Source organism: Mesoplodon bidens (assembly GCF_964165515.1).
Source record: "Mesoplodon bidens genome assembly, chromosome: 9".
Classification (NCBI taxonomy): Eukaryota; Metazoa; Chordata; class Mammalia; order Artiodactyla; family Ziphiidae; genus Mesoplodon; species Mesoplodon bidens.
The window spans coordinates 33,113,444-33,136,254 of NC_138166.1; positions in this window are offsets into that span (position 1 = coordinate 33,113,444).

The following is a 22,811-nucleotide window of genomic DNA, read 5'->3' on the forward strand; positions in this document are numbered from 1 at the left end:
CTTCAAGAAGGTTTTGTGGGCTTCCCTGGTGGCGCAATGGTTGGGGGTCCGCCTGCCGATGCAGGGGACACGGGTTCGTGCCCCGGTCTGGGAGGATCCCACGTGCCGCGGGGCGGCTGGGCCCGTGAGCCATGGCCGCTGGGCCTGGGCGTCCGGAGCCTGTGCTCCGCAGTAGGAGAGGCCACGGCAGTGAGAGGCCCGCATACCGCAAAAAAAAAAAAAAAAAAAGAAAGTTTTGCATTCCTTTTTCTGGAGAGTGGGAAAGGGACCTATCTGAGGGAGAGGTTATTGCCATGGGGGGAGAACACTGAAGCTACCTGGAGTCAACAGCACCTCTGTTCTTCTGTACAAGCCTAAACTCATCCGTGACAATATGTATATCATGGGGGGCAGCAAGAAAGAGGAAGGTTGTAAAAGGAGAGAAAGGGGGAAGGGATAGGCTCTCGCATTAATTGGTGTCAGAACCTTGGGGAAGTGGTAAGTTCTCAAGGAAATGGCTGTGTGTGCACTTCAGGAATCCAGACCTAGACATCAAATGGGGCCTTCCATCCTCTGAAAAGTTTCCTGTGACCCACACAAAACATGGCATCAGAGAGCTGCCAGAGCTCAAGGACTCCATTGGTTTTAATACCAGTGTTGGCTGAATAGCTCAGAGGTTTCTGATGTTCTGGGCACCATGTAAATCTTCTGGATTTTTATATGACCTAAAGAGAGATGGAGATGGAGCTCTAATACTGCATTTACAGGTAAGGAGTTCAGAGTCAGACTTGTTTATTTAGATAATAAAAAGAAAGAGACTTGTCTTGTAGACCCTATAGTTTGTAGACAAATAGTCTTACTGCCACATGTGCCTTAGCAAAGAACTTTGAACATGTTAGGTGTATAATGAATTTTTTTGAATTGGAGTGAAATTGCAGGTGGAAATTTATGGTAGTAATGTTAATTGAGGTTTACACAATAAAGTAGACACTTGTCCCAACAGACATTAGAAACTATCTAGAAAGCCATTACTTCAGTGATTAACAGTGATGGTGCCACAAGGCAAATGTGTGCTATAGAATATGCAGAAAAGAGTAAACAAAATAGTGCCAGTTCAGTGTGGCAATCTTTGTGTCACTTGCTAGCTGAAAAAATGAGTTATGCCCTTGTTTAATTTGTCAGTATTTCAATTAGAACATCATTGGTGACCCTTCCTCCTGACACAGGCTATTTTGTTCTTGCAACAAACTTGGCCATTGGCCACATTTCCTGTTATTGATGATGTGAATTTATGTATTGCAGATATAAATGATTTAATTGCATATATAAATGATTTAATTGCAGATTAGATAAATATGATGTAGACATTCCCAATCACATAATTATTCAAAAGATGATAATAATTTTGTCCCATTTGTCAAATAATGTTACTGCATTTTAATTTACATTTTCAGAAGACTTAATTAACCAGGTTCTAGGAATTTAGACAGGAACAAGCCGTCTTAAATCCTTTCTAGAACAAGGTGAGATATAAACAAATAAATAAATAAACAAACAGACAAGAGCACATTGTTCCTTTTACAGATATGATTTCTTTCCTCTAAAGATTCCTTTTTTTTTTTTTCCCAGAGAAGAACATGGTGTACTTGAGAAAAGAAGTAGTGGCCCATCAAAATTAAAATTAATAATTAGAAAAAACATATAGCAAGTGTATCCAGATTTAGGACTAACATTTTAAGATCAACTTTTTTTGAAGCTGTTCTTTGGCATTAACTTAGAGCAGGGATACATAACTAAATTTGGGGTTCTTAAACATGGGTGGGAAAAGAATTACATCTTTATTTTCCCCGTATTGAAATTTAGCCTTTTCTTCCATTACAAGTGCTGGCAACAAATCACAGTAGTATTTGCAGTACCTATGATGTCACGGATCAAAGTCTCCTTAGATCTTGTTATAAAATGTGTTAGTAAAGAGGCATGTATCTTCCATATTGCAATTATGTGTTTTTAATATTGTTTTCTTTTGCAGTAGCATGTATATGACTTTTATGAATTTAAAAACATTCTGAGAAGGGGCCCGTGGGCAGCATCAAACTGTCAAAAGGGACCATGGCAGAGAAAAATTTAAGAACCCTGGCTCGATACAAGGTTTCAGGAAGGAATCCTGGGTTTAAAGCCTGATCAGTAAGTGGCAGGGATCATCTTGTATGCGTTTGTGTTCCCACACTTGTAGTGAGTGCTTAATAAATACTTGCTAAATAGTTAATAACTGTATATATATGTCTCAGTATGTGATTATAATAACAAATATTGCAGACTTTCTAGTCCTCTCTTAAATCAGAAAATTATTAAGGGATGTGAACATGTTCTCATCTTTTCAAGACATAGTTTGTGCTTAATACTTTTTTTGGCCAGATAATGAATTTGTTAAATTACATTTTTAACAACACCAATGCACACAGTGCCTGCTTTAATATTTTCAACAAATCATTTGGCTTTTACAACATACGTATAAGGGAGTGAGAAGGAAGTGAAGGATTGAAGAGTTCTGACACAATTTTCTGCCAGGCTGACTGCAATTTAGATACGTGCCGCAGCTTTGATGGATCAAACCCAAGCATTTGTTCATTACCGTGTAAGGAGGGAAGGGGGCAGTTTTTAATGGGAGAAAATTAGACGAAGCTTATTTAGAAAGGGGTCTGTTTATTCAGGGAGACAGAATCTTGATGGGAAACATTTTTTTCCTACCTGAACCCAAAACGCCAAGGTCAAAAGTAGGTCTAGCGAAATGTCCCCTTGGCTAGGGAAGCCATAGATAGCAGCAGGGCCAGAACCAACATAGAAACAGTGAGCCCCTGACAGCCTGCTGCTGCCCAGCATAGACAGCCTAGAGGACTTGTACGAATGTCCTATCACTGCCATAGCACGTTCCCACAAACTTGGTATGTTACCATCTTACATTTCTGTATGTTGGGAGTCTGACACGGGTCTCACTAGGCTAAAATTAAACATCGACAGGACTGTTTCTTCTGGAGGTCCTGGGTAGGATCAATGGAGGGGATCATTATGCTGCCTACCACAGTGCTCACATGAGCAAGGCCTAATCCTGAGGAGTCAGAGGGCTCTACAGAAAAGTGGTGACCTCTAGAAATGAATTGTAATTTTGGGCAATGAATAAGGAGCTCAACTTACCATAGCCCAGTGGTTAGCTAGCAATGGGTTCAAGAAATGAGTACACGGGAAGGAACAAGAGGTTTAATAAAAAAGGCAAAGTGTAGTGCTTGCCTTTCTGTATGGGGTACAAGGCCTTAGAGGGAGCAAGGGCATGCAGGGAGAGAGCGGTACAAGCAGAAAGATGACAATAGCAGCAGACCTACAACCACAGGGTCAATGATCAGTAACAGAGAAGAAGTGTTATACAATAGAATTTGGAAATTACTTATTAAGTCTGAGAACCTAGCACAGCTCTCATACTCAAGAGGTCTAATTATCATAGAAGGAGTTACTTATCCTATGACACAAGTATAGAATCCAAAGAACTTTGCAAAAGAGACTAGAGATTTTTACCACAGTCCATTTTGGTTTCTGGGGAGAGGAACCATTGAATAAGGCTCACAAGAGGTACTAGGTAAATACTATTACACGTATGTGAACTTAGCCAACTGCTTAGTCGATATGCATTTACTTAACGAATCGCGTCCTGAATTAAAGACTTCTCTATCGTGAGGATTCGAGTGAGCTCAGTGGAAAACCTGGTCACAATTTGTGGAGCTTGCTAGGTTTTCTTTTTCACCAATGTTAGTTCCATATCAGATGCTTAAACAAGTAAGTTTCCTTGGCTTAGATATTTCCAGGTAACTCAATATTAAGCTTCCACTTCGTAAAAGAAATAGCTCTGGACCAAGAAAATATTTCTATATAGACTCATTAAGTATAATCTCAGTCTGAAAGGAAATTTTAAATAGATTGTTTCATGACTGCTAAAGGTTTTGTTTATTTTGAGTGAATTCTCCATCTTTATAACCTTGTTTTCATTTGCACCTGAGGAATCATTCCTTTAATTAGTAAAAAGTATTTCAAAAATGGGTCCAATAACCCCTTGGATAACCTATGCTTGGGCATCTTGAATCTAGTGATGTGCAGTTTTGCCTACAAGAATTTGACAGAACCCCCTTGATTCTCCGAAAAGTTTCTGATAAGGAAAATCCAATGAAGATTATTACATTAACACGAAATCACAAGCAACTCTGCTTGGTTTGTATATTCATTGTTGGCAAAAGACCAGTGTTTACAGTAGAGAGGTGACGAGACAGTTTCTGTTAGGATCTTGAATACTCTATTTTGAAAATAATACAGGGGCAGATGCCTTGGCAGGACTAGATGTACACCAAGAACAAGCAACAGCCAGGAAAATGCTACTTAGGATAGATTTAATTTGCAGGAGAAACTGATCGTTTTAAAGTGGTAAGTCTATTTCTTGTCATATCAGTCTGACTTTGGATAACAACTAAATGTATTTCAGTAGTACAGCTTTAAAAACAATGACTCGGGCTTCCCTGGTGGCGCAGTGGTTGAGAGTCCGCCTGCCAATGCAGGGGACACGGCTTCGTGCCCCGGTCTGGGAAGATCCCACATGCCGCAGAGTGGCTGGGCCCGTGAGCCATGGCCGCTGAGCCTGCGCGTCCGGAGCCTGTGCTCCGCAATGGGAGAGGCCACAACCGTGAGAGGCCCACGTACCGTAAAAAAAAAAAAAAAAAAAAAAAAAAAAAAAGTCTCTTTGTGATCATTTTAAACTGTACAGTGGCACCCCCGTAAGAGGAGACCCAAGAGACAATTTAACAATTTTCTCCCAAATGTAAGAGTTTTGCAGTAAACAGAGGGACATTTCTAGTTGCTAAGAAACCTGTCTTTAACATGGCCACCTTTGATAAACAAAAGCCTCATGAATTATGGTTTCCAATTTTTGGATATAATTACGACAGAGCTGCACTTCTATTGTAACAATATGTCTTACCATATATATTACTTAAAATGCTAATGATTTTGTTATTTAAGTAAGTAAGTAAATAAATTTGGTTCGGGGCAGTCCTTTCTGAGTCTCAAGAGAGAAAATAAGACAGATAAATTAAAATGCACATAATTACAGTACAGTAGAATTGTTTGTAACTGTCTCCAATACACGGTCCTTTAAAAACTAAAAAGGAAGTTCCAAGCAATATGTTTAAATAGAACACACTTTGTATTGACTGACTTGTATTATCTGTGCCTTTGATCACTATTTAAGAGAACATGGCTTCAGGCCAGCTATAGAACACCTAAAAACAAACCTTTAAAGACTCAAGTGATGTTTTGTCCAGGAAATCAAACACCTAGCCAAAGGGCATCATAAATAAATTTGATCTCTCTTCAGGGGGTGCCCCTGAACAGGCCATTAGAAAGCCTCTCTTTATTTCAACCAATTCTGAGAGGAAACTAATTAAACCCGCTCTTAGATAAAGTTGATTAGGCTGGAAGAAGAGCTCGGAGCTTGGAGACAAGGACTGACACAGCCCTCCAGTGGGGAGAAGGCTGTGGGAAAGTTCTTAGGCTTGGGTACAAAATGATTCAAGAGCAAAACTGCACCAAGCCATTGAGAATTCATGTCATCCTTAGATGAGAAGATAAGAAGGTGTGGGCTGACAGTGGGGCCACTCCTTTTCTGTCCTGCATCCATTTTATTTGGAGAGCTAAAATTAAGGGACAGTTTGGTGCAGTGCAATGCCCCTTAAATGATCTGTCAAGCAGATTAGGTTTTTTCTTGGCTTTTGTTTTCCAATCTGTCACATACAGATACTTTTCATAAAATACAATGTAAGTAAAATACAAACAACAAAGCAAAGGCATAAAATTTACACGGCTCCATTTTTCACTATTATGTTCAACACGTATAAAATTACTCTGTCAAGTTACTATGAAAATGTCCAAACGTGGACTCCTAATTCCTGGGCTCATCTCTTTACAGACAGGCAAAGGGCTACAGACCATGCTTGGTGTGTAACTAGTGTGCTGAACAGACTTCTGGTTCAGACAGACTTGTGTTTAGATCCCATGTGTCACTTACTCTCTGTGTAACTTGAGAAAGTTGTTTAACAATGTCCCAGTGCTCACGGAATCAACACACATTTCCTAATCTTCCTAGTATCAGGTACAAGATGCATGATCCATGTTGTAAATATTAAAATACTGAGATATCCCCCAATTCTTTCCTTTGTTGCTGCCACCTGAAATTGTTATCAGAAGACAGACCCTCTCTAGTTTTCCTCATTTCTGTTACGATATAATTTTAGTTTATCACAGGTGCGAATGAAGCCACGGTTTGCTAACAACGCACCCCGGGAAAGGTCAAAAGCTAGAAATAATGGTTTCTGGTTGGGAGATTGGAAAAACAGTCTAACTGCAACCACAGCAATAGCTAAAATGAGCAACTCAAGTTCCCAGATGATGTGTTAGGTGGCCTCAGGCTGACCTGAGGGGAGAGTAATGAGTAGTAGAGAACTTAATAAATATTTGTAGAATGACAATTACAAAGAGTAACTCTGAGTTGACAACAGATTGGTCCATTGGGTGGAAACACAGATGATATTTTACCTCTTAAGCAGTACCATTATTATTTTACTATTTCAAGCATACTATCTTCAAGTGTACATTGGCCTACTCACTGGACCAGGAGTCTTACAAATACCTTTAGCCATGAAATCTATCTTTAGACGTAACTCTAAATGGAAGCCTACTGTGTAAAACAGATGAAACCACGGTTGTGCTGACTGAAGCAGGAGGAGGTGGAAGAATTAGAGCTTTGCCTATATCTTACCTTCCCTACACAAAATGCCTAGGACACCACAGAGCACGATTTGAAAACCTCTGCACTCAAATTCCATGGAAAGTCCAAATGATGAGTCGAGTGAATGGTCAAGTTGCTGAAAATAGCCAAATGTTGTTCTCATCTAAAACTGGCAGGTGTTCCCTTAGCTTTCAGCTCTCCCTTAGGACAGCTGCAAGATTTTGCCATTGATTGTCCTGCCTCATGGCAGTCCACTACCGTTTTGCCCTTCATGAGACCATCTTCTCTCAGTCTTTCTGTATCTGTTTCCTCCTGTGTGAATTCTACCCCAGTGACTACTCTGCCACAAACTAGCACACCTTCTTATTCAAAAACCCATAACAAACTCAACCCCAGGGCTCTGCTGTATTACTGGAGCATGAAGAGAATAGTGGAGAAAGAAAGATTAGACAAGTTGCCCATCCTCTGTCTCTTTCCTGTCTTAGTCTTAAGGCTTGTCTGGTTAGAGTATCTAGTGGGCCACTTCTCTTGCCAGTGATTCCACCCGTGAGTGTCAAGGGAACAAACATAATAACATAATTGGACTTGTATCTATTTCTTTGGGGAATAAATTCTCTAAAAAATTCTATGTCTATAGATCCTCTGAGTACATACTACTGCTTCAGGTTCAGTTATATATAAAGGCAAAGTTTAGAAACCTCATACATTTAGAGACTGGATTGGATTTTTCTTTTTCTTTCTGAACGTATGGCTTTTAGTATATAACTATAATAGCTCCTGTAGCACAATTACCTCACTAATTCAATGTTAGTGAAATCAAAACACAACAGCTACATGAATAGTCCAGAAACATACAGATGACGGCTTCATTGTATGCGTTCAGGATAGACTATCTCTTCAAATGAATTACATCAATGTAGTCCTTCTGTAACTCCTGCCAGCCATGTTCTACATCTTTACAAGACAGTAGGATCTGAGTCAATCTCATACTCATGATTTTAATCCAAAGTGTTTAACCTACCCATTTACAATGTCATACTTTAGAAGCACATAGCAAGCAAGACTCGTTTCCTTTCTTAGACATTATCCTTAATAATTTCTGAACTTGCTGACACATAAACAGTATTTCTGTCAGTCTTACAAACAACTGTCTTATAGGGAATCTATTATTAGGCTGGATCTATAGAAATCAAATAATAAAATATTAGGCAACTAAAACAAACTAATGCCTTAAAAATATATTTCTTTTCCTTCTATTCAGAATTTGGGAAGACAATGAAAGACAAATTCTACCTAACCTCTGAGGTTTTTTTTTTTTTTAATATCACTACGTATATCAAAACCCTTAATGCTTTCCACAGACTATTAATATGTTAAATCAACTCCATAAAACCTTTATTTATAATTAACTAATTAGTTCAAAAGAATGTTTGGTTACAAACAAATTTAAAATATGACCAAATACCAAATTGTGAAAGATTGGTATTTCTAGAACTGTTCTTTGAATAAACCTTCTAATAAATATGCATTACTTATAGGCGATGAGAGAAACAATGTGATGTTCAACCACAAAAGAACACCCAGACTGTTGAGCAAGGCCAGAGTCTCTTCTGCAGCCTGTAGGTGCTGATGGAAGAAGCTAATGAGAAACGAGTGATTGTGACAAGCAATTATGTCACCTATGTGAACAGCTTAATTTTCTAAATTAGCCACTTTGATAATTATGACATCTCATTTGTCTTTTAATTCCATGAGCCCTGAAGTTTACCTTTGATTTTTTTTCCAATCAGATAAGAGGCTTTGATAAGCCAAGGGTCTATTATGTGTCTGAAAAATTCAGATTTCAGGCTGATTGGCCTTGCTTTTTGCTTGAGCCAGAGCAAATGGCTCTCTCCACAAGAGCTCTCCAAGCCTGGCTTTCCTCGCTTCTGTTTGCAATAGTGCTGGGGGAAAAGCGGGGAGCAGGATAGAGATTGCAAAGCAAATTAATAGTGTCAACAGGACTGAAGAGAACACTGCCCAGCCTACTCCAGAGGAAAGGCAAACTGTTTTTCAAGTACATTAAAAATCACTTTAGCAGCGTCTACTTTACATGCATGCCCCCCAATTACTGAGCTAATTACAAACGATTCTGATGTACTCATCGAAGCACTTTCCATTTCTTCAGAAGACTATGTATCCTTGTTTTTATTGTATTGACTTGGGAGGTTTACAAAAAGGTAGGGGTCTGAATAGCGAGGTTATGTTAGAAAGACAGATTACTTGAATGGGAAATCCCAATGACCATTGCCAGTTGGATTTCTGAAGCAGAGTTATATATGAAATGAAGAAGTCCTGAATTAATCAATTTGCAGGAACTTTAGTAATCAACTGGGCCCTGTGACCTCTCTTACTTGAATGTGTGTGTACTTGGCAGAAAGATGCCAAGAAGAACCAAACCAGATGAAAGAGTAATTGGTTTACACCATGACAGGGATGTGCTCATATGTCCCTTCAGAGATAAGAGCCTAAGATGGGTGTTCAGATCAGAATGTGGTGCATGAAACACTTAGAGGACTCAAGAAATTTGTTTTAGGCCCTTACATTAAGGTAGGGCCATAGACAGTTTGTGTTAACCAGTAGGGCAGTGGATTAAGGACGTGGCCTTCAGGAATCAAGAGATAGCTTGACTGTTCACACACACACACACACACACACACACACATCAGGAATATGCAAAAATATATATATTTCTACATCCTACCATGGCCTGACCAGATAACATCAGTGAGTGGATGACACTTCTCCTGCTTTCCACGTGTTCCCAAGGCTGTACATTATCTTTCCTTTTCCTTTCCTATTCAGGCCTGCCCTTCTGGTTTATTTTAACCTGATCTCACCCAGAAAAAGGAAGTTTCTGTGCATATCCCTGGGTCTCCCACATCTTAGGATAAGTATTAAATTAATTGATTGGAACCACTGGTTCCCAAACCTGAGTGATCAGTTTCACTGCCTACCTCCCACTCAGCCCTCCAAAAAGATACCCAGGCACAGTCAGCCTCACATGGGGAATCCTGATCAACCCAGCAGTGGTCTGGAACCCTTCAGAGTCTTTGGGATTGTGCCTAGATGTTCTTGGGCTCATGCAAAACTCTGCCCCATGACTACTCAGAACATAGGAAGTGTCTTGGTTAAGTCCCCAGCAATACATGCCAGGCTGAGAGTTGTTACCACCACTGAGATCAGAAGGAGATACTCTGCTAGAAAGACAGGCAGGTACTAAGAGTCTGAATTAGGATTTATTTTTAAGCAATCCATTTTCTCCCTTTTTAATATACTGAAAGTATTTATAAAGCCTCTTTATAAATATAACTGTCAAACTTATAATTAGCTTAGTTATCATTTCATTTTTTAATGGAATAGGTTGTTAATATTTTTATTAAGATATAATTTACATGCAGTAAAATTCACTTTTTTTACCGTACAGTTTTGCAGGATTTGACAAATGCATACAATTATATAACTACCACTACAACCAGAATATAGAACAGTTCCATCACCCCAAAAAGTTGTCCCATGCCCCTTTATAGTCAATCCCTTCCCTCAGCCCCAACCTCTGACAACCACTAATCTGTTTCCTGCCCCCAAAGTTTTGCTTTTTCAGAATGCCATATAAATGGAATCACACAGTACATAGCCTTTGGACTTGGCCGAATGCATTCGGGATTCAACCACATTGTTGTGTGTATCAATAGTTCATTCCTTTCTATTGATGAGTATTATTCTGTTGTATTGCTGAACCACAAACTGAAGGACATTTTGGTTGTCTGCAGTTCTTGGAGATTACAAATAAAGCCACCATAAGCATTCACATATTTGAATCACGATTCATTGGAGAGATTCAGCTTCAAGATTCTAGGATTAGTGCCAACAGTTTTACAGGTGCTCTTTCCACACAGTGAATCACCCCAGCCCCTGATCTCAACCTTCCTTGGATACAGGATCTTCCAGGTCTTCAGGAGAGACTTCTTTTACTTCTTGCACAAAACTTCTTAAAATTCATATTAGAGAAAGTCTCGGTATCTTTTGTTTTCCCAGTACTTAAGAAATATGAGCAAGTCTGTAATATTTACTCATTGCCTTAGCTATAGTTTTTAAAGAAACTTCTTCTTTACTTGAGGATTCCCAAAGCTTGAGATTGTCTTTCTTCCTTTGTACATGTGCTACAGTGTGGAGTACACCCTCGACATTTAAATGGATGGCTCTGGAGAGAGACATTAGTTCTTATTTTGGTTCAGTATACTTTCAATTTCCAGGTAAGATGAAAATTTTACTGTTTCTGAAAATCACATAAATGACAGCTAAGAGGGAGAAAATGTCTACAAAGAATGCTTATAGGTAAACTGAGAGATTTTGAAGTCATAGAACAGACTTAGCCTTTTTAGAGGTGACCCCAGCTTTAAGGATAGGCAGTATGAAAAAATCCCAATTAATAAACCACATATATCAGGTTCTGGATAGTCACCTCCATAATCCTCATTTCTTTCAGAAAGCATTTACCACGAGTTTCCATTTGGAAAGCAAGTTCTCTAGTTCCTTCAACGTATTTAAAATGTCCCCCTTTCAGCAGCATACTTATTGCACTAAAGGAGGTAAGGCATGGTTTTAGTTTTGATGCTAGTTTTATTTTATTGGAGGGTAATGACTACCCATCCTCTATATATTTGCAAGTGGGGGCTGTGAGGAGGCAGTGGAAAATAGTGAGGCCTGTTAATTTTTCCACAAGATCATTTTTCCCTTGACATGCAATTTGATGCTTAACAATTTTTCTGAAAGTCAAAAGGAATACTATGTTCTCTAATTTTCACAGTGCTATAAATAGCCCCTCACAAAACATAATTGTATAAAAGAGATGATACTTCTTTATGAAAGAATTTTCACTGGAAAGATAAAAGGAGGTCAGAACTCTTACGTGAGACATGTATTTTCAAGTATTCATAAAAATAGAAATTATCAGCAGTGGGAAAATTCTTCATGATAGACAGTCACACATAAGATATTGAAGCCAAAGCCATTTTCACAGGCGCCAACTGTAGTTTGAATGGAACCCAGCCAAGAAGCGGCTGCTGGGCATTTAGCTCAAGTGCCAATAAAAGGGAAGAGTATACACACACACACACACACACACACACACACTCCAGCTTGTAGAGGTATTTGCCAGAAACATTTTCAAGCTTCTGTCATCTGGGTTCTGCAGCCATCAATCAGGTCCTATGGTGACTCCAGCTGCTAAGTCCTGCTCCTAGAGGTGGAATAATGTGGGAAAAATGAAAGAGAAGAAATAAGGAGAGCACCGACGACAGCTGGAAGGAGCAGCTAGGCAGCATGTAGATAATATCAAGACCCCAATTCCTTTGTAATGACTTTGATGCTATGAAAACTTTAAGTTGTCTCCTTGGCTGCAAAGTGATTACACATGCATTTTTATCATTTTTATTATTTTTAAATCACCATAGATGTACAGGACCATTCACAAAACACTTGAAAAAGACCAGGACCCTGTCCTACTGGGTTGATGGACTTGTAAAGAAGAATATGTGGACAACATATCATTAATTATTTAAAAAATCATTTGTGGAGGGTGGGCTGTTGAGTAGTGGTGGGATGAATTGGGAGATTGGGATTGACATGTATACACTAATATGTATAAAATAGGTAACTAATAACCTGCTGTACAAAAAATATAAATAAAATAAAACTCAAAAAAAAAGATTTAGCTAAGTATTTCATGGTTTTTTTGGATGTTAATATAAATGGTTTAATTTCAATTTCCAATTGTTCATATAGAAATAAATCGATTTTTGTATAAAAAAATCATTTGTGGTCATGATATTGAGCCACCATGAATTGAGTCCTTATCACGTGCCAGGCACCAAGTGGGGTCTTTATGTAAACTATTTGAAACCTTACAGCACTCCATGAAAAAGGTATTCTCAGCAGCCTTATTTAACAGATGAGTGAAGTGATCTTAGAGGAGTTAAGTGACTTGCTCAATACCTCCTGACTTGTCCGAGATCGAGGAGGGATTTGAATCCAGGGTGTGTCATATTTTAGAATCTACACTCTTAACCTCTGCTATCCTGCCTTTCCATGCCACTGTGTTGAGTCAGTCCTCCACAGCCTAAAAAAGACCCTGCAACCTTCCAATATTCTGCATTTATAACAAGGGGCTGATAGAACAGTGGTGCTGAGACAGTTGTGTTGGGGTTTCCCATGCAAATGAGTCTCTTCGCCCCAATTTCCAGTGAGGTTGCTCTATTATAATGCCTTCTAGAGGGGGTGCGGGAGTCACACGCCTCTTCTGGATAATAATGATTACATTGCCCCAGCATCCCATATCTTCAAGGCTGCAAGTCGGGCCCTTGGATACCTCAGCTCTCCTGGAGAGCGTGAAGCATGGCTGTTCACTTCTTTTCTCATCCTTAGGAGGATGAGTGTTAGGCTGGAATGAAAGCTGAAAGTTCAGATTACTTCCTGGCTGCACATGTTGTTGTCTCTTAGCTTCAAGTGTCTGTGCCCTCTCTGTGGATGACTTCCTGCCACACTGTCAGTTATTACATGTAACAAAATGGGGAGGGGGAAGAAGAAGAAAAAACTATGGAGGGTCAGATCCTCCTTCATCTCATCACTTGGTTCATTTCTTCCATGCTCAGAACTCCCTTTGTCATCAGGCAGAAAGTGAGCCTGGGGGGTGGAGGGGGGAGGGAAGAGGGGAAAGAGAACTGGGCCTAAGGTAATTTATAACCACAGGCAACTACATCATTTTATACCAAAATGGTACTTTCTCAAAATCTCATCATTCATACCAGAAGTCTTTCTTATGGAGTAATATTTCTATGCTTATGAAAACATTGTGTGCAGTTGAACTTGCTTAATCAGTGATCATTTTGCCTCTCTGAAGATTTGAAGCAAGGGTATTATGCCATTATGGTGTTAAAACGCATCAGTGACTTGATCATTTAAAATGCTTTAATAAAAACGACTTCTGTTAGCTGATTCTGATTATCCAGCGCCAGACTTCACAGGCTTTTAAGACATTTTCCAGTTGTCAGATATTTTTTCCGTGAGACATTTAAATATTTAGATTCCATTCTTTCTGGGTATTCCAAATATAGGAGACAGATATCTTAATAGCAGAAATATTAACGGGATTATTCTGTGGACTGCCTTCCCTAATGGCCTTTGAAAATCAAATCATGTTCCTTGATTATGTATCAAACCTTTTTGCTTGAAGTGAAGTAGCAGGTAGAGACCCAGGATCCAGTTCTGTGCAGATTAGGTGTTTGTTAAAGAAATACATTATTATGGCCAATTAGAGCAGAATGTGGCTTACTGGACTCACTGAAGACCTTCTCCAAGAGTAGTAACTATTAATAAAGGATACCCTGTGTGACATTAAAGTCCGCATTTAAATATGTGTGTTTATTATGCATTCCTTGACCTGTTCAGCAAAGCTCCTCATTTGCATACATGCACAAGCATGCTGCGTGCACACAGAGACATGGATTTTCCTGGCAAAGTATTAGGAATCCAACAGGTAGAAAAATTAATTTTGATACAGTAAACAACTTATGCTTTCCATTACAAGTATTTCCTTTTTCCCTGGGGCTTTCCTCCCATTTTAGCTGGACTATGAAGTATCGATTTCCTCAGGGGTGGGTGTCTTGCCACAGTAAAGTAGATAAAAGGCATTTGATGCTCGGAAAAGAAGACTCAAGGCATAGTTTGGAGGAAGCCTCTCCTGCAGCTTCATGCCCACACCCAAGGGCATACGAAAACTCATGGGATGGAGGGAGCGCAGAGAAGGGACATAATGGTCCATAGAGAGGAGCAGAATCAGTGTAGAGAACATCCCCACACAGCACCCTGCCTTGTGTCCCCCTCAGGCCACAGAGGCTTCACGGGCTTGTGACCAGTGCAGTCACGCAGGACCCTGAGCTTAGAAAGGTCCTACACTTCATGGTTCATGCTGGGCTACTGTTGTCTTAAAATTCTTCTTTTTTTTTTTTTTGTTTAATGTGTTTTGCCAGCGAAGGCTGCCGGGACAACAGAGCATGTGCTGGGGACTTGGGGCCTTGACTCACATGTGTGGTCTCACTTCCCGCCACCTGTCTCCCACCCTCTCTGGGATGGGCTCCCGGACACCCACTTCTTCACTCCCTAGTGAAGAAATGGGTGCCCTAGGCTTCCCCAACCTCTGTCTTCTCATCTTTCAGCAATTTCTACTGCCCTCCACCAGCAGTGGAGGCCTGGGAGTGGGTGTGGGGAGGGTCGGAGCCGGGTTGTCTGTGCCCCGTGGAACCTCCCTGTGGGCACGGTGGTGGCTGTCCCAGCCCTGAGCTGGCAACACCACAGGCATCTGGCGGGAGCTCTGACCTGGTGAGCCTCTCACCCACGCCCCATCCAGGTACAGAGTTCATCCTGGCATGGGCTGCATCCTCTGTGGTGTTGCCATCCACGATGGGCTGGAGTGGCACGTCATTTGGAAGGAAAGATTGGATTTTCCATCTCTGGCCTGTCAGTCTGGCTGCTGGTGGGAGGGGAACCTGGCAGCAGGAGGGTTGCATGTGCTTGTGTGTACACCAAGACTGGGCAAGGGCCCAGTGCCTGGCAGCCTGCACTCTCCCAGGCATATCTCCAAGCCCAAGGGTGCACGCTCTCAAGTAGCAAATAAAAGTTACCATGACAGGTCTAGAAAGAGATTGTGGAAGAACAGAAAAAGTTACGTATCAGTATCTTCATAGATGAGTATGTTTCTCCTACGTTTTAAACACGGGGATGGCACTTTCACTTCCCACTGAGCCCCACTCATTACGTAGCTCTGCCTCTCAGTGGCCCCAGGACATTCAGGTACACTGAAGTGGACTCCCAGCCCAGTGACCTTTGTCAGTTCCCTGAGATTCTGCTCAGTCCTTATGGACCTTCACCCATCTGGACAGCCCCAGCAGGGCCCCAAATCCTACCTGGGTGGTGGTAGTGTAGAAACGAAGGCTCCCTAAACCCCAATCCATTCTTTCGTGTCAGGAAACCTAACCAGCTCACCAGACAACATGATGAGAACACACCTACACTTCCCTCCCGGCCAGAACACTGGCAGGCTCTCCCACAGCACCTGCATCTCGATATATCTCTTGATGTTTACTCCTGGAGTAGTAAGTATTTTTCAAGAGCACTTTATTTATTGGTACTTTTTTTTCCCTCTAAGGATAAGACAAGATTTGAATTGGCCCCTACTTACCTTAAAAAAAAAAAAGTGAATAAAATTAGTGAGATCTCAAAGGCCCCCAATCTAATACCTTGAAGGACAAAGTTTCAAGATGATTGACGGATCATTCAAGATATGTTTAGTTATTGAGCACCTAGGATGCACTCAGCATCCTGGCAGAGACTACAGGAGGAGAGATAGGGCATGTGCTGTGTATTAATTTTCTATTCCTGCATAAAGAATTACCACAAATCCGTGCCTTAACACAATGCACATTTATCAGCTCACAGTTTCTGTGGGTCAAAAGTCTGGGCAGACCTTAACTGGGTTCTCTGCTCAGGGTCTCATAAGGCTGCAATCAAGGTGATGGCTGAGCTATGTTCTCATCTGGAGGTCTGACTAGGGAAAGAGCTATTTCCAGGATCCATCCAGTGGCTGGCAGAGTTCATTTTCTTGTGATTCTAAGGCTGAAGTCCCTGAATTTTCATTGGTTGGCTGTCAGCTGGGGACCCCTCTCAAGAGCTAAAGGCAGCTACAGTTTTCTGCCCCCTCCCTAGGCAGATCACACATGGCTGTTTGCTTGTTGAAGGCCAGAAAAAGAATGTCCCTCCTCTTTTCCATCACCTTTGCCATAGTGGCTGGAAGCCAGTCACAGTCACAGGTCCTGTCCACACTCAAGGGGGTGGAATTAGGATGCCACTGGTATGACCCCAGGGAGCAGAGATCACCAACCATCTTAGAATGCTGCCTACCACAGCCAGGATATGGTTCCTTCCTTCAGTGAGCTTGCACTGTAGCTGGGGAGACAAGACTAACACTTCTGAATCATTGAGACAGGAAACTAAATGCCTCTATGGCTTCCAGAAAGAAATTCCTTCCCCCCCACCACCCCATCCTACCTCTCTTTTAACAATCCTGATAAGGATTAACCAAAGAGTGGTTGTAAAGCACTGGGCCAATTTGGAGCTCAAATGTAAGTAAAAACTTAGTCTTTTGTCCCCGTAGATGGCTTTTGATGAATTACCTCCTCTGCTGCAACAGATTAATTCTATTTGTATAACTTAAAAGGGGAAAAGCTTCCTTCCTCCTTGTCCTTATGTCCAGGCCCTTGGAACCCACCAAAGGAAACTCATTAATGCTAGTCTTCTCTGCTTCTGGTCTGCAGCTGCTCCTTTCTATAACTGCTATGTAGGATACAGGTAGAAAGGAAGAGTCCAGCCGCTCGCTGATGCCCAGTAGGGACTGGGAGCCAGCCTCACTAGAGGTCTCATCCAGCACTTAGTGGAAGCAAGTTTGGGACAGGATGAGAATCCCACTGCCAAGCCAGGGAAGACTGCAGCATAGCAGAGATGCCGTGCTAAGTGCCCAGAAGATGGAGAAAATTCCTGAGTAGTAAAAATGGGGATGACCTGCAACATGGAAGAGAGGGACTAGGGACATACAAGGAAAGAAGTTCACAGATTTCTCATCACAACCTAATCCGGAGCCCTGTGAAGAGGACACCGATTCCCAACAGCATCAGTGTGCTTCTGGGGTGGGGTAGCTTGGCCACCCTGAACTACAGCTCACTAAACAGAGAGGACTTTTATAAAGGCAAATCCTGTGTATATAAGCTACTCAACCTGATTACTGCCCTATTATAAGAAAAATGTATTTTCAATTAGAGAATGTATGCTGATTAATTGAATAGAAGGTTTTGAAAGTACTTGAAGTCATAAAATCATTGTTTAAGCAAAATTGGAACATCCCTTAATTTTCCAGAGAACTTTCTATTTCTATTGATTAGTCAAGTGACTTGTCCAGAATTCACTCCATGGCTGGTAACTTGTAGTCAGGGTCTTGGAATATTTTATAGGGAATTTATTTAAAAACACATGAGGCAGCTATAATTTACCTCTTGCCATGGGGAAGAACATCAGGCAGACCCTGGGATAGAATGGAAAAGGATGCTATGCCTTAGGTACGCCACGTCATAGCCTATAATGTGCTTAGGCAAATTTCTCTATCCTGTTTTACCCTCAGGAAAACCAGCACACTGACACTAACTTATACCAGCACCCTCTGGAATTCTTAACCTTGCTCCATGCATATTTTGGGTCAAATCATCATTTAGTAGCACTCTGGTAAACTTTTCTTCTACCACATATTAGACCGTCTTCTTTATTTTCACTCATTCAATAATTATTGTGTACTCTTTATGGGAAAAGCACTGTGCTATGTAATAGAAAAAGTTATAAATGATAAATATGAACAGACCCCCTGCAACTTATACTCTTCTAAACAAAAGCACTTTTTGTTTGGTAGTCATCTTTCTCTCAAGTCTTGTGTGATGGAATGTTTAAATGAAGCAGTCTGCTCAGATTTTAGCCATAAACACACACCTTTTCATTCAGGGGTTTGTATAATGATTTTTCCTAAGGTCAATTACTAATTCTAAAAATTTACTGATCTTGTTTTATACCATTGTGATTTTTCCTTATCTGTCCTCCACTCTCCTTTGTGGGGCTGAATCAAGCATGATATTCTTTTTATTTGTATTTTCTTTTCATTGATATCCTCTTAATATAAACCTCTTTGATTGCCATCAACTGTAAAAAGAGTTCCTGGCTAAATACAACAGATGTATCTCTGAAGTACTGCATGCAAACTGAAATTTTATAAATTGAATCACGTTTATACTTACACTATAATTTCAGAAGTGTAGTACAAAAGAATGCATATTGCTTCAAGAAGTTGTCAGATACTTTGTGATGTGTACTTGGAATTATTATATGAATATGCCTGCGTCTTTTCATTTTGTATAGAACATACAAGAAGGATCAATAAATGGGACATACAAAAAAAATCCACTGTCCAACATTTCACCTGAATGTTGAACACATTTTTCTGGGAACACTATCTGCATTTTAAACTTAGGATGCTGAATTCAAGTTCGTGCTTTCTCTGACTGTGGTTGATTCAATTATTTCACCCACAGGGAACAAGATTGGAGCCCAATTCTCTGCAATTTCAATTTTGCCATTAGGTTATTTTGGCAGATTGGGATTATCATCTGGAATGTTAATCCACTTCTGACCTTGTCTGACACCTTAGAAGTGTTTCCATTTTCTCTTTTCAATGAGTCAATATCGTTCAGGATATAAATCCTACTGAAAAAATCAGAGGGGAGAGGAATATAGGTATGGAATGGACTTTTGTTGAGTGTCTTCTGTGTCAAGTCCAAAGCCAGGTACTCTAGATACATTATTTCTCATTTCATCCTACACCAATGCTAGGAAGAATATTAACGAATCCATTTTACAGTTGAGGAAACTTGTTTTGAGACATTAAGCAACTTGCTTGAAGACCCAATAATAAGTGTAATGTTGTATAGGGGAAGAATGGGGATTTGGGAATCAATCAGACAGTGGAGCTGAACACCTGCACAACACTGGGAAAGATCTTCAACCTCCCTAAGCCTCAGCTTCTCCACCTGCAAAATAGGGCTAATAATACCACCTTCTAGATTCATTGTGAAGATAAAAATAATATATGCACAATATTTAGCATAAGATAGGTGCTCAATAAATTACAGAGATGGTTATATACTGAACTCAAACCCAAGTCCAAATTCACAGTCAGTGTATTTCTCAGGACCCCATCTATTTAAAGTAGTGGCCTAACTAAGGAAACCTGGAAACCTCATAATAATTCCCCTGAGAATGATACTCTTGGAAAAAAGCCATGGAAAAACTAGGGTATCTCTGTTTTCTTTTTTTTCTCTAGCTTTCCCTAACATCAATCAGCAAAAATGTTAGCAAGGTAAGAGCCCCGAACAAGCTTGAATTCTAATCCTGATTCTAACATGAGTTGCATGACGTTGGGTGAGTCATTTAATCCTCTGAGCATCAGTCCCCTTACATTAAAATAGCAAAGCTGGGTGAGATAGCCTCTAAAAAGGCCTTCCAGCTGGGAAAGTCTAGGATTCTTATTTGACCAGGACCCGGGAGACAAACCCCAAGTTGTCTTTGTGAGACTCTCTCTAACTTTAATAAGGCTGTCAGGCAGAAACTAAATCCAGAGAAGTGAATGATCAGCTGATCATTTAAAAGGCCATTTCCTCATTCTCTGTTCCAGTTTATCAGGAATCTTGTCATTGAACCACACATGTAAGCTAGAGCCAGAAAAAGTACCTACAATAGAGCTGCTTTCAGCCAAGATGGGTTGAAAGCAACCAGAGAAGTTGATAAGGAGAGATAACTGCTGCTCTGCATGTATCATAGACCATGTAATTCTCCAGGTCAAATTAAAAATTGAAAAGGCTCTTTGAACAGCAAGAGTAGCTTTTTTGTAGCTTCAGTATCTGCCATCAGCAAACAAAATTAACCATCTGAGGGCCACTCAATAAAGGACTCACCCTCTGTTGCATTTTGTCAGTTCCACAAATCCATGTTGTAATGGCTATAAGGATATACCAGCATCAGCCACTGTCTAAAACATATGGCCCAGGGCATTCTTCCAACAGACCCTTACAGTGGTTATTTACTAAAACTGAAAGCTAAGAGGTATAATTTATTAAAATTGTCTTCACTCCTGATTAATCCACCTGATTCATATATTTCCAATCTATATCTTTAGGAAGATATGATTCAGAAACTCAAGTCAATAAATAGTAATCAAGTACCTGCTATTTGCCAGGGTCTGAGGTAGGCATTGTGGGGAGACAGCAAAGAAAAAGAATGTTTAAATGAACAGAACATGATATCTGCGTTAAGAAGCTATCGGTTTAATAATTTCCCTAACTGTAAAGTATTTTTTGCATCTTAAGAGTTAAACATGGGAACTTAGCTGAAAAGATTTTCTTTAAGGTTTGTAATGAATTTTCCCTACAGAAGAGGAAGCCCAGCCCATTGGGAGTGACATTGAGGGGTGTGAGGGGGGAAGAAAGAAGAGTCTCTCCTTATTCTCTGCTCCCATCTGTCAAGTTTGATGACTCTTTTCCATATTTCTTTGGGTTTTGTGATCCCAATCAGGGCATAGAGCAGGGCATGAAGCAAATGGGTTGGACAGGTTGGCAGTTAGTAATGTCTTTTAAAATGCCTTCGCCTCATTCTAATTTATGTGTGTGAGAATAGATAAAAGATTAAGAAAGTCTCATTCCGCCACCATGTAACCCACAATATGGCTTTTGCCATCATCAAGAGATATGTGAAGGGAGAAGCAAGCATGGGAGGTGGGAAATCGGTTCTCTCTCCTTAGTTACTCCCTCAGTCATAAGTAGAGAATTAGGCTATGACATTTTATGACCTGATTTGATGACAAAAGTTTAATTTAAAGGCTGATATCTGTAACGCTGAGATTTGTGATGTTGAAAATTCTACCTTATGTTATCTTACGGATTCATACAGTTTATAATCAGACACACTGATTAAATTTTAGATTTGTTTTCTTTATACGTTGTTGTTGATGTACTTATACACAAATCATACACAGGATGCACATTTTACTTATCCATATTACATGCAATGAAGGGAAAGGTTGCTGGTTTATACTGAATATATAACTGATAAGCTTTTAATATTACACTTCAGAAGGTTTGACAACATCAGAGCCTTATCGTGTTCTGCAGTTTGAACTTGCTGGAAACAATATTGTGATTTTTTTTCCTATGAAATGTAGTGAAGAAATATGAAAACTTCAGTGAGTCTCCACAGGGAAGATGCTTGATTGTCAGCATCTTGCTACCTCCTTTCATGCTCTCCCCACCACGACCATCCTGATTTAGGACCCTATGGCCTCTGCAATCACTTCCTGTCTTCCCTCTTCTAACCCTTCCTGCCCACACCTGCCAGATTTACAGTCCAAAATTCCACACTCTTCATAATATTCCCCTGTGCAGTGTTCAGTGTCTCCCCAGTGCTTGCAAGACACATGTAAACACCTGAATCTCACACTCAAAGCTCAAGTCAGCAGCACCAGCATATATACCAGCTCAACCCACCCTTGGTCCAGGGATGCTGGCAATTCACCAAGGAGCCTTCATTGACACTCTTCTTTCCTGACTAGAACACCCTTTCTCTCATTGGTCATTCTTTATCCCCTACCCTTTTGTCAAGGTCTTTTCACAGCTCCCTCCTCGATCACTCCAGCCAACAGGAGCCTCAAGGCAGGCATTTTCCTCAGGTCATGTACAATACCATCCTCTTCTGCCTCCTCATGTGTCTGACGTTTCTATTTAACTTTCTTAATCTGCCTTATGTCTTGCTTCTGATGGAGTCAGGGACCATAAAAAGACAGTCCTGTTAAATCTCCGTGATTAAAAAGCTCCACGATTTTCCTAGATAGGAAAATGGGAGCTTTGTTGAGTTTGTGTTTTAAAATTTTTTTACCTTGATAATATTTTAAAGGAACCAGTTGAGTAATTGTCAAGAAATGACTGTAAGAATGTTTAGGCAAGTAGAAGAACAACAGTAACTTTCCTCAGAAAGTCAAAGGGAACTGTTTCTTGCCATGCTGGGAATTGGTTTGGATGTACTTGATCAGTTACTTAACTCATAGAGCAGGCATTGGCAAGATTTACATATTATTTGCCCTTATTGGAGACACAGCAGAAGTGCTGGTAGCTCCTTATGTTATCACTTTGCCTGAGGATACTCATTTCCATCAGTCTCCAAAGAGTCTTCCTGTTGGAGGGAAATGAGAAAAATTCTGCAAGGTCTTCCATGTAGGTTAAGGGTCAATGGGACCTGCAGAATCCCTTAACAAAGTAACACTAAGAATTGCAAGGTT